The sequence below is a fragment of the Sciurus carolinensis genome, chromosome 9, assembly GCF_902686445.1.
Source record: "Sciurus carolinensis chromosome 9, mSciCar1.2, whole genome shotgun sequence".
Taxonomy (NCBI): Eukaryota; Metazoa; Chordata; class Mammalia; order Rodentia; family Sciuridae; genus Sciurus; species Sciurus carolinensis.
This window is the reverse complement of record NC_062221.1, coordinates 95,018,720-95,032,019: the sequence shown is the minus strand read 5'-3', so window position 1 is coordinate 95,032,019 and position 13,300 is coordinate 95,018,720. Positions and strand designations below refer to the sequence as shown.

The following is a 13,300-nucleotide window of genomic DNA, read 5'->3' as shown; positions in this document are numbered from 1 at the left end:
TATAGGCCAAGGAGTGGAATAGCTGGGTCAAATGGTGGATCCATTCCAAGCTTTCTGAGGAATTTCCACACTGCTTTCCAGAGTGGCTGCACTAATGTGCAAACACACCAGCATTGTATGAGTGTACCTTTTTCCCCACATCCTCACCAACACCTATTATTGCTAATATTCTTGATAATCGCCATTCTAATTGAGGTGAGATGGAATCTTAGGGTAGTTTTAATTTGCATTTCTATTATTACTAAAGATGTTGAACAATTTTTCATATATTTATTGATTGCTTGTATATCTTATTCAGTGAAGTCTCTGTTCATTTCCTTAGCTCACTTATTGATTGGGTTATTTGTATTCTTGGTGTAGTGTTTTTTGAGTTCTTTATATATTCTGGAAATTAGTGCTTTATGTGAAGTATGAGTGGCAAAGATATTCTCCCACTCTGTAGGCTCTCTTTTCACATTGCTGATAGTTTCCTTTGCTAAGAGAAAGCTTTTTAGTTTGAATCTATCCCCGTTGTTGATTCTTGCTTTTTTTTCTTGTGCTATGGGAGTCCTGTTAAAGAAGTCTAATCCTCAGCCAACATGTTGAAGATTTGTACCTACTTTTTCTTCTATAAATGCAGGATCTCTGGTCTGATTCCAAGGTCCTTGATCCATTTTGAGTTGAGTTTTGTATAGGGTGAGACACAGGGACTTATTTTCATTCTGTTGCATATGGATTTCCAGTTTTCCCAGCACCATTTGTTGAAGAGGCTATCTTTTGTCCATTGTATATTTTTGGCACCTTTGTCTAGTATGAGAAAATTGTATTTAGTTGGGTTTGTGTTCATGTCCTCCATTCTGTCCCATTGATCTACCTGTCTATTTTGGTGCCAATAACATGCCCTTTTTGTTACTATTGCTTTGTGGTATAGTTGAATTTCTGGTATTGAGATACCCCTGTTTCATTCTTCCTGCTAAGGATTGCTTTAACTATCCTGGGTTTCTTATTCTTCCAGATGAATTTCATGATTGCTTGCTCTATTTCTGTAAGGCATATCATTGTGAGTTTAATTGGAATTACGTTGAATCTGTATAGCACTTTTGGTAGTATGGCCATTTTGACAATATTAATTCTGCCTATCCAAGAACATGGGAAATCTATCCATCTTCTAAGGTCTTCTTCAATTTCTTTCTTCAATGTTTTGTAGTTTTCATTGTAGAGATCTTTTACCTCTTTCGTTAGATTGATGCCCAAGTATTTTATTTTTTTGGAGATTATTGCAAATGGAATTCTTTTCCTCATCTCCCTTTCAGATGTTTCATCACTTGTTTATAAAAATTCTTTAGATTTAGGCGTGTTGATTTTATACCCTGCTATTTTGCCAAATTCATTGATGAGGTCTAGAAGTTTTCTGGCACATTTTAAATCTTGATTGCCCTGAAAATATAAAACATCAGGTGTCCAAGAAGCGCTGATAATGTATTCATCAGTGAACTCAGTGTGAGAATGAATTATTAATTTATTTGTAGTATAAACTTGAACATATTTCCTTAAAATCATTCAGTAATTTTTATTGTTTAAATTCTATCTACTTAATTTTTTAAGTTTGTCTCTAAATGTAAGACACTATGGAAAGAGTTAATGACATACAGTAAGTGGTCAATTCAGAGTATTCTGAGTGCAAAAGTACCATTGTTTTATCACCAAACATACAGGTTAAGTCTATTAAGGACCCTGTAAAATAATTTTGGCTCATATAGTAATGTAATTTCTGATTCAGAGGAATAGTTACACTTTGCATTGGAGAAGAGAAAATTTGTTTTCATTAAGTATTTTCTGATACATTATCTCCTAGATTAAATAACTTTTGAAAACTAAACCTATTTTTTCAGACCTCAGATAAACATTGTGTGCTTGCTTATCAATAAGTGTTGCTAAAATAATGACAGAAATAATTATAAATGCTAAAATAATAAAATTTTGAGGGATATTTAAATTTAAAAATTTTAAATTTTAAGAGCATAGAGCATAGTAGACCTCAAATATAATGGGCAAGTTATTCATTGTTTGTATCTAGTGATAAAACTCTAGCACCTCAGCATATTATGGTAGCAAAACAGTTAATGAAATTCAGTGTAGACAATAATAAGAAGCAAAAGTATTTTTGAAAATGTTTAAAACAATGCATATTTTTACTACTATTATAGACTCTAATCAAAAAATTGATAACTAAAATATGCTGAAGCCAAAGACTTGTAGAAATTTCTGGGAGAAAAGAAAGCTAATGTTACCATTCTTTAAAACCCATGTTGTTTCTGCATTTGAAATGTTGTCGCCAGCAATAATAAATGTGAAATAAATGGAGTTGAGCATTGAATTCCAATAAATAAATAGCAGATTGGGAGTAATTGTGTTTATAAATTTAATAATTGAAAAATGTGGAATCTCTATGGCACTCAACACAAATATAGACATTAGTTTCTAGAAAACAAGTTTGAGAGTGCATGAGACTATATAGGAGATAATATTCATTAAGAATGTGCACATTTTGAAAGGAGAGGTGCACAAAAATTCTCAAATGTTAAATGTGCATATACTACACTAAAAACTAGAGAAAATATTAGGACAAGTGGATAATTAGAAAGATTTGGCAGAAAAAAATAAGGGTGGGATCCAAAATGGGTTAAAATGAATATAAAATAAATTTTATAATTTATGAAGAAATTTAAAGATCTTTTGTGTTTCTACCCTATTGCAATAGATAGAGATTTCTATGAAATATTCCTAGATAACATTATCTGGGAAAGGTTAAGAAGCTAGAGAAACTGTTTCTGAACCTCACTGTGATTTTTCACAGTTTTTAAAAATCAGTCAGTTAGTTGTTTAAAATATGAAGACCAATTACTATAAAATAGTTCATTGATCCCATGAAGCAATATTTATAAATTGTTTTTAATTTATAAGGAGAAAGCTACCATGAGAAAATATATTTTAATTTGGAAATGACAAGTTAATTAAATTAAATATGAATCATTACGTGGATATAGGACAATTCTTGTAGAAAGAACTTTTTCACATAACAAATTCATGCAGACATTTCAAGGCAATCCTATGTGAAAATACTATGTTATATTTATTCCCACAAGAACTAACGTATTATTACATCCAGTTTTCAGGGAGAGCAGAGGGTGATTTGAAGAAGACATGATTCTCCATGATACATATGACAGATAGAGAGGGTGAATTAAACATTTCTACTTAAAATATCAATTGAATTTCTCTGCAGTTTATCTCATCAGAAAAGCCAGGGATGCCTGAGGCAAATCACTCCACAACAACTAAATTCATTCTCATGGGACTTACAGAAAACCCGGACCTGAAGACCCTTCTATTTGTGGTATTCTCTGCCATCTATCTGGTCACCATGGTAGGGAATGTAGGTTTGGTGGCCTTGATTTACATGGAGCCCCGTCTTCACACACCAATGTACATCTTCCTGGGCAACCTGGCTCTCATGGACTTCTGCTGTTCCTGTGCTGTCACTGCCAAGATGTTAGAGATCTTCTTTTCTGAGGACAGAAGGATTTCCCTCTATGAGTGCATGGCACAATTCTATTTTCTCTGTCTTGCTGAGACTGCAGACTGCTTTCTTCTTGCAGCAATGGCCTATGACCGCTATGTGGCCATATGCAGATCACTGCAGTACCACACCCTGATGTCAAAGAAACTCTGCATTCAGATGACCACAGGACCCTACATAGCTGGAGTCCTGCATCCCACGGTTGAAGTAGGATTTTTATTTAGGTTAACTTTCTGTGGATCTCAATGAATCAATCAATTTTTTTGTGATGTCCTTCCATTATACAGACTCTCCTGTGTTGACCCTTATATCAATGAATTGATGATATTCATCTTGGCAGGGTCAATTCAAATCTTCACTATTACATAGTCCTAATCTCTTATTTCTATATCCTTTTCACTATATTCACAATGAAATCTAAAGAGGGAAGGGGCAAAGCTCTATCTACCTGTGCATCCCACTTTCTGTGTCAATATTCTATAGTTCTCTTCTCTTCATGTATATTAGACCAAGTTCAGTTAATAAAGGGGATACAGAAAAACCAATTGCCATTTTTTATACTCTAGTAATTCCTTTATTAAACCCTTTTATTTATAGTCTAAGAAACAAGGAAGTATCAAATGTTATGAAAAGAATTATGAAGAGGCACTCTTGTAATTTTATGTAACAAGTATCATCTCCCCTGAAGGATTGATTTTCATTTGATAGTCCTTTTTCTAAGCCTGCAAATACTAAGGAAGTAGAGAAGTCACTTCATAATAAAATATTAAATTGTTAAAATATTAATGGTATTTTTCAGTCCCCAGTGTCTTCTCTTTCCCTCCACTCTGACCTGCCTGTTACCTTTCTTCTGTTGTACTGGTCTTCCTTCTATTTTTCCTTGGTTACTATAAATTAGTGCTTTACAGGTATACATAAGAGTGGAATTCTTTGTGATATATACATGTCATAAGTCACGAACATAATTCAATCAATTTCATTCTGGAGTTCCTCCCTTTTCATGTCTCACTTATATCTCCCTTACTCCCCTCCTTTACTCCACTGCTGTATCCTCTATTTTTATGGAATCCATAGCCCCCCTGCCTTTTTCCCTTACTTTCCTCTAGCTTCCCCATAAGAGAGAAAACTTTTGATCCTAGTTTTCTGAGTCTGGCTTATTTCACATAGAATCGATGTTCTTCTGTTCCATACATTTACAAGCACATGTCATAAATTTATTCTTTTTTATGGAAGAGGAAACCTTCATTTTGTACCTATACTACATTTTCTTGATCCATTCACCTGTTGTTTGATACCTGGGCTGACTTCATAACTTGGCTATTGTGAGTTGTACTTCTATTAATAACCATGTGCCTACATCACAATACAATGCAGATTTTAGTTGTTAGAGGAAAATAGGAAGGAGTATAATAGCTGAATCTTATTGTGGTTCCATTCCTAGTCCTTTGAGAAAACTTCATACTGCTTTCCTCAGTGGTTATACTAATTTGCATTCCCACCAACAATGTATGAGTGTACCTTTTTTTGACAGCATTTATTTCTATTTGTGTTCTTGGTTGTTGCCATTCTGACTAGAGACAAAAATCTCAATAGGTTTTTTGATTTGCATTTCCCTGATTACTGGGAATGCTGAACATCTTTTTCATGTATTTGTTGGCCATTTGTAGTTTTTTTCTTTGAGAAATGTCTGTTTAGTTCTTTAACCATTATTAAGGTTATTTGAATTTGGTGATAAGTTTTTAGAGTTCTGTATATATCTCGATGTTTAACTAATGTAAAAACTATGTGATGCTGTGATATCAGGTCATGTTTGAATATATATGTCAATTGTATATGATAAGAGTTTCATGGATATGTACTTATCTCCAAATTATTCAGTTGGATACAGTAAATATTTACAAGCCAGCCATACTTGAATAATTAATTTTTTCCTAGTTGTCTTGTGTTGCATATGCTAAGTAAAGGAATGTAATATCAGAGTTTCAGAAAATTTATTTATAGGATTTGTCAGATTCATTGGAAGAAGTAAAAGAAAGGAAAGTAGCATTGGTTGATCATACCACATTCTTCACAAATTCAATTCTCTCTTCAAATCTCTCTTTAACTTGAATTCAAGTCATTAGTATGACTCTTTTCTCCTAAGCACTTATAGTCATTATGCAAACAAGATTGCATACAGAAAGACACTTAAGCATGTAAAAAAATCAAGATGATGCTTAAGGCTGACTTTATTTATGATCATTTGATTTAACTCAGAATTTCAACATGTATCCCTATTGAATTACTATTGTTTGCTGCTGGTGTTTTGGGAAGGATGCCTCTTGGATTAGAAATCAGTAAGGATTTTCTCTGAGGTTCATTCCAAGCATATTTCTTTAGAATCAATGGACAACTTTTACTGTGCACTAAAACTAACATAATTATTGTCAATGACTTATGAGTAGGAGTTATCTTAGATTTTCATAATTTATTCCCCAATGTTTTAAAGTTCAAATTTTTAATATTAACTTTCTGAAAAACAGAGTTTCACCAGTCTAATAAGGTATTATAAGGTGTTCAACAGTGAACTCAGTGAAAGAGTGAATTTTCTAATTTATTTTTAATAAAAATGTGAATATATATTTCTTTAAAATTTCAGTAATTTTTTTGTTTTGCTATTTATGCACTTTTTTAACTTTGTCACTAAAGAGAAGACACTATGGAAAGACTAATGAGATACAATCAGGGGCTCATTCAGAGTATTCTGAGTTCAAAAGTAACACTTCTATCATCCAAAATGCAGGAAAGTCTTAAAAGGACCCTGTAAAATAATTATGAGTTGTATAACAAAGTTGGTTCTGATTAAGAGGAATAATACTTTGAGTTTGGAAAGAGAAAGTTACTTTTACCTATTTCACCTATTATTTTCTGATATAATATCTCCTAATAAAATTATAATTACTGAAATTTAAGCATGTTTTCCAGAGTCCATGTAAAGATTTTCAGTGTATATACTAAAAAGTGTTGCTAAAATAATGACAAAAGCAGTGTTTTCTTAGTTTTACAAATATTTTTTTAACCTGTTAAAATTCTGAGGGATATTTTATAAGGATAATAGACCTAAAATATAATGGACGATTTATTTTTCTCATTGATTATAAGCCTCTAGTGATAAAACTTCAGAAAACCTCATCATATCATTTGAAATAATAAAAATATTCTATATTAAATTCACAGCAGACAAGAATAAGAAATGGAGAACTACTAACCAAAAAGTTTTTAAAGCAATGCATTTTTGAATGATTGTAGACTTGTAACCAAAATTAACATCTGAAACATTTTTAAAGTCAAAGACTTATAGTGATTTCTGGGAGATAAGAAAGGTAACCTTACAATTCTTTAAAACCCATGTTGTTTCTACACTTGAAATATTGTTGGAAAGTGATATGAAATATGAAGTAAATTTGAGTGAGCATTGAATAAAATTAATATATAGCACATTAGCAGTAAAAAAATGTATATAAGAATTTAAAGTATGAAATGAAGGAAGAATCTCCATTGAACTGAATGAAAATGTAGACATTAATTTTTAGAGAAGTTTGAAAGTGTACAAGATTGGGAATTTATCATGAATGAGGTGCACACCATGAATGGAGACTTTCTCAACAAGTCTCATGATGTTAGATATGCATGATGGACACTAATAACTAGGGGAAAATTTTAGTGAATGCACAATGAACAGAAATAATTCCCAGGGAAATTTGGCATACAAGATAGGAGTAAGTTCCACAATGTGTTAAAATATTATAAAACAGAGCCTCCCCAGCTGCTTGGCCATTTGCCTGCCTCTTGCCTGTGCATCCCCTGCCTTACTCCTATCCATCAACCAATGCTCGAGGTTCACCTCCTGATCATGCGACAACAGTCAGCAAACTGATTGTCAACTGCCAGTAGAGCACCAGCTGCCTGCTGCTGCCTGGAAGTTCACTGTTACAGTACCTGCAGGTTTGATTACACGTGGCTACCACCATTTTGAGTCAATAACCAGGCCCCTTAGGACCCCTGGGTGGACTGACTGAGCCCCATCTCCAGGATCCCTCAGCCTGACTGATAACTCCCTGCAACCAGGGCCCCCAGACCAACTGACTGCGCCCTATCACCAGGACCCCAAACTGACTGATTGCACCCGGCCTCCTGGATCCCACAACCACACCAAACACACCGGACCTCCAGGACCCCTGCCAGACCAACTGCATCCCATCTCCAGGAACTCCAGCTGACCACGTCCACCCCTGAGCTGAAATCCCCATTTGCCAACACATTTCGAAGCTAGAGGGGCCATCTTGGATAATCCTGGAAGCCGTAGCTCCGATCTTTGGGTGGGGCAAATCCCATCCTGAGACACCTGCTGGAGGCTTGAAGCTCATTGTCAGGTACCTCTCATGCATCAGGCTACTGAACACTGGGAGGTTTCATTACTATATGACTGTTATACTGTAGATTTTCTTTTTTCTCCTTTTTAAAAAAATATAAGTTTTTATTTCTTTACTTTTCTTGCTCTCTTTTCCTTTTGTTTGCCTATTCCCTCAGAGTCTCTTTCTCCCTTTTTTGCATGCTAACATCCTATTCTTTCGATTACACTCTCACCCTTTCTATTTTCTAGAACTTCTGTATATTCTTTTCTTATCCCATTAACAGCCACATTATACATCACTCTGCATCCTCTTTATCCTCCATTAGAAACTGAAGACTTCATTGCAAACCTGTTTGTTTTACCGAAGATAATATTTGAACTCATTTTGTTTATTATGACAATTTGTTATTGTCCCTATAGGGGCTATTTGGTCTAGGATTGCATAGTGTCTGATTTGGGCACTGCTAATATTGTTCTCCCTGTAAAGAAAGGGTTTTGGAAACCTATAGGGCCACTATAAGCCTATAGGGGAAATCTGCAATACCCCAGATCTGCACTGCTAGAGGGGAAGATACATGAACAACATGAAAAAACAAGGGAAGAAAATGATCCAAATCAAATCTAGATTCTATAGTAATAGAATCCAATGACAGTATGTTAGAAGAAATGTCAGAAAAGGACTTCAGATTATACATGATTAAGATGATTTGCGAAGCAAAGGATAACAGAGCAAATGCAGGCAATGAATGATAATACCAATAAGCTAAAAGAGCACTGCAGGAAGCAAAAGACCATTTCAACAAAGAGATATTCTAAAAAAAAAAAATAAATAAATAAATAAACGGAAATCCTTGAAATGAAGGATACAATAAACCAAATAAAAAACTCAATGGAAAGGATCATCAACACACTAGACGACTTGGAAGACAGAACCTCAGACAATGAAGACAAAATATTTAATCTTGAAAACAAAGTTGTCCAAACTGAGAAGAAGTTAAGAAATCATGAACAGAATCTACAAGAATTATGGGACATCATGAAAAGACCAAATTTAAGAATTATTGGAATTGAGGAAGGCACAGAGAGGCAAACCAAAGGAATGAACAACCTATTCAATGAAATTCAATGAAATAATATCAGAAAACTTCCCAAACCTGAAGAATGAAATGGAAAATCAAATACAAGAGGCTTACAGAACACCAAATGCACAGAATCACAAAAGATCCACACCAAGGCACATTATAATGAAAATGTCTAACATTCAAAATAAAGATAGGATTTTGAGGCCGCGAGAGAAAAGCATCAGATTACATATAGGGGGAAACCAATATGGATAGCAGCCAAATTCTCAACCCAGACTCTAAAAGCTAGAAGGGCCTGGACCAACATATTTCAAGCTCTGAAAGAACATGGTTGCCAACCAAGAATCCTATACCCAGCAAAACAAACCTTCAGATTTGAAGATGAAATAAAATCCTTCCAGGATAAACAAAAGTTAAAAGAATTTACAAAAGAAAGCCTGCACTACAGAATGTTCTCAACAAAATATTCCAGGAGGAGGAAATGAAAAACAACAATGGAGGTCAGCAAAGGGAGGAACTACCTTAGAGAAAAACCACTTAAAGGAGAAACCAAGCCAACTTAAGAACCAAAAATAAGCCAAATGACTGGGAATACAAATCATTTCTCAATAATAACCCTGAACGTTAATGGCCTACACTCATCAATCAAAAGACATAGACTGGCAGAACGGATTAAAAAGAAAGTCCCAACAATATGCTGCCTGCAAGAGACACATCTCATAGAAAAAGACATCCACAGACTAAAGGTGAAAGGATGGGAAAAAACCTACCACGCACATGGACTCAGTAAAAAAGTGGGGGTTTTCATCCTTATATCAGATAAAGTGGACTTCAAGCCAAAGTTAGTCAGAAGGGATAAAGAAGGACATTTCATACTGCTTAAGGGAACCATAAATCAGGAAGACATAACAATAGTAAATATTTATGCCCCAAACAATGGTGCATACCTGTACATCAAACAAATCCTTCTCATTTCAGTAATCACATAGACCACAACACAATAATTCTGGGCAACTTTAACGTACCACTGTCACCACTAGATAGATCTTGCAAACAAAGTCCAACCAAAGAAACCATAGAACTCAATAACACAATCAATAACCTAGACATATATAGAATATTCCATCCATCAACGAACGGATTCACTTTCTTCTCAGCAGCACATGGAACCTTCTCGAAAATGGCCCATGTGTTATGCCACAAAGCAGCCCTTAGGAAATGCAAAAAATAGAGATACTGCCTTGTGTTCTATCAGATCATAATGGACTGAGAGTAGAAATCAATGACAAAGTAAAAAAGGGAAATTACTCCAACACTTGGAGACTAAGTAATATGCTATTGAATGAAACATGGATAACAAAAAACATCAGGAAGGAGATAAAAAAAATTCTTAGAGGTCAATGAGAATGATGATACAACACTATCAAAATCTCTGGGACACTATGAAAGCAGCACTAATAGGAAAATTCATTGCATGGAGCACATTCCACAAACAATGAAAAGTCAACAACTAAATGACCTAACATTATAGCTCAAAGCCCTAGAAAAAGAAGAACAGAATAAGAGCAAAAGTAGTAGAAGAAAGGAAATAATTAAAATCAGAGCTGAAATCAATGAAATTGAAACAAAAGAAACTATTCAAAAAATTGAAAAAACAAAAAGTTGGTTCTTTGAGAAAGTAAACAAAATAGACAAACCCTTAGCCACACTAACAAAGAGGAGAGAGAAGACTCAAATTACTAAAATACATGATGCAAAAGGAAATATCATGACAGACACCACTGAGATACAGAACATAATGGGAAGCTACTTTGAAAATCTGTATTCCAACAAAATAGAAACTCCCGAAGACATTGACAAATTTCTAGAGACATATGCTCCTCCCAAACTGAACCAGGAGGACATACATGATTTAAAAAGATCAATATCAAGCAATGAAATAGAAGCCATTAAAAATCTACCATCCAAGAAAAGTCCAGGAACACACGGATTCTCAGACGAGTTCTACAAGACCTTCAAAGAAGATCTCATTCCAATACTTCTCAAGTATTCCAGGAAATCGAAAAGGAGGGTACCCTACTGAACTCATTCTATGAAGCTAATATCACCCTCATACCCAAAGCAGGAAAAGACACATCAAGGAAAGAAAATTTTAGACCAATATCCTTTATGAATATAGATGCAAAGATCCTTAACAAAATATGGGCAAACCATATCCAAAAACACATTAAGAAAATTGTGCACCACGATCAAGTGGGGTTCATCCCTGGAATGCAAGGATTTTTCAACGTTCATAAATCAATAAACGTAATCCATCATGTCAATAGACTTAAGGATAAGAATCATATGGTTATGTCATATAGAGCACAAGGCATATTCATATTCATATGAATATGGTTATTTCAATTGACGCAGAAAAAGCATTCGACAAAATACAACACCCCTTCATGCTCAAAACACTAGGAAAAATAGGGATAGTAGGAACATACCTGAACACTGTAAAGGCGATTTATGCTAAACCCATGGTCAACATCATTCTTAATGGAGAAAACTGAAACCATTCCCTTTAAAAACGGACACAAGACAGGGATGTCCTCTTTCACCAGTTCTATTCAACATTTTCCTCAAAACTATAGCCAGAGCAATTAGGCAGACTAATGAAATTAAAGGGATATGAAAAGGTGAAGAGGAGCTTAAGCTGTCACTATTTGCAGATGATATGATTCTATATTGAGAGGATCCAAAAACCTCCTTCAGAAAACTTCTAGACCTCATCAATGAATTCAGCAAAATACCAGGCTATAAAATTAACATGCATAAATCTAAAGCATTTTTATATGCAAGCAGCGAAACAGCTGAAAGGGAAATGAGGAAAACAACTCCATTTTTGATAGCCTCAAAAAAAATAAAATATTGGGCATCAATCTAACCAAAGAAGTAAAAGATCTCTACAATGAAAACTACAAAACATTGAAGAAAGAAATTGAAGAACACCATAGAAGACGGAAAGATCTCCCATGTTCTTGGATAGGCAGAATTAATATTGTCAAAATGGCCATACTACCAAAAGTGTTATACAGATTCAATGCAATTCCAATTAAAATTCCAATGATGTGCCTTACAGAAATTGAGCAAGCAATCATGAAATTCATCTGGAAGAATAAGAAAACCAGAATAGCTAAAGGAATCCTTAGCAGGAAGAATGAAACAGGGGGTATTGCAATACCAGAACTTCAACTATACTACAAAGCAATAGTAACAAAAACAACATGGTATTGGCACCAAAATAGACAGGTAGATCAATGGTACAGAATAGAGGACATGGACACAAACCCAAATAAATATAATTTTCACATACTAGACAAAGGTGCCAAAAATATGCAATGAAGAAAAGATAGCCTCTTCAACAAATGGTGCTGGGAAAACTGGAAGTCCATATGCATCAGAATGAAACTAAACCCCTATCTCTCACCCTGCACAAAAATCAACTCACAATGGATCAAGGACCTTGAAAATCAGACCAGACACTCTGCATCTTATAGAAGAAAAAGTAGGTACAAATCTTCACCTTGTTGGTTTAGGATCAGACTTCCTTAACAGGACTCCCATAGCACAAGAAAAAAAAGCAAGAATCAACAACTGGGATAGATTCAAACTAAATAGCTTTCTCTCAGGAACGGAAACTATCAGCAATGTGATGAGAGAGCCTACAGAGTGGGAGAATATCTTTGCCACTCATACTTCAGATAGAGCACTAATTTCCAGAATCTATAAAGAACTCAAGAAACTCTACACCAAGAATACAAATAACCCAAACAACAAATGGGCTAAGGATATGAACAGACGCTTCACAGAAGAAGATCTGCAAGCAATCAACAAACATATGAAAAAATGTTCATCATCTTTAATAATAAGAGAAATGCAAATGAAAACTACACTAAAATTCCATCTCACCCCAATTAGAATGGCTATTATCAAGAATATTAACAAAAATAGGTGTTGGAGAGAATGTGGGGAAAGAGGTACACTCATACATTGCTGGTGGGACTGCAAATTAGTGCAGCCACTCTGTAAAGCAGTGTGACCATTACTTAGAAAACTTGGAATGGACCTACCATTTATCCAGCTATCCCACTCCTTGGCCTGTACCCAAAGGATGTAAAATTAGCATACTACAGAGATACGGCCACATCAATGTTCATAGCTGCTCAATTCACAATAGCCAGGCTATGGAACCACCCTAGGTGTCCTTCAATTGATGAATGG

General features: G+C 34.7%; 1 pseudogene; it reads left to right on the top strand.

Moving 5' to 3' along the window:
• The first annotated feature begins 3,289 nt into the window (after positions 1-3,289).
• Positions 3,290-4,226, top strand: LOC124993693 (olfactory receptor 5K3-like; annotated as a pseudogene).
• Positions 4,227-13,300: the final 9,074 nt, after the last annotated feature.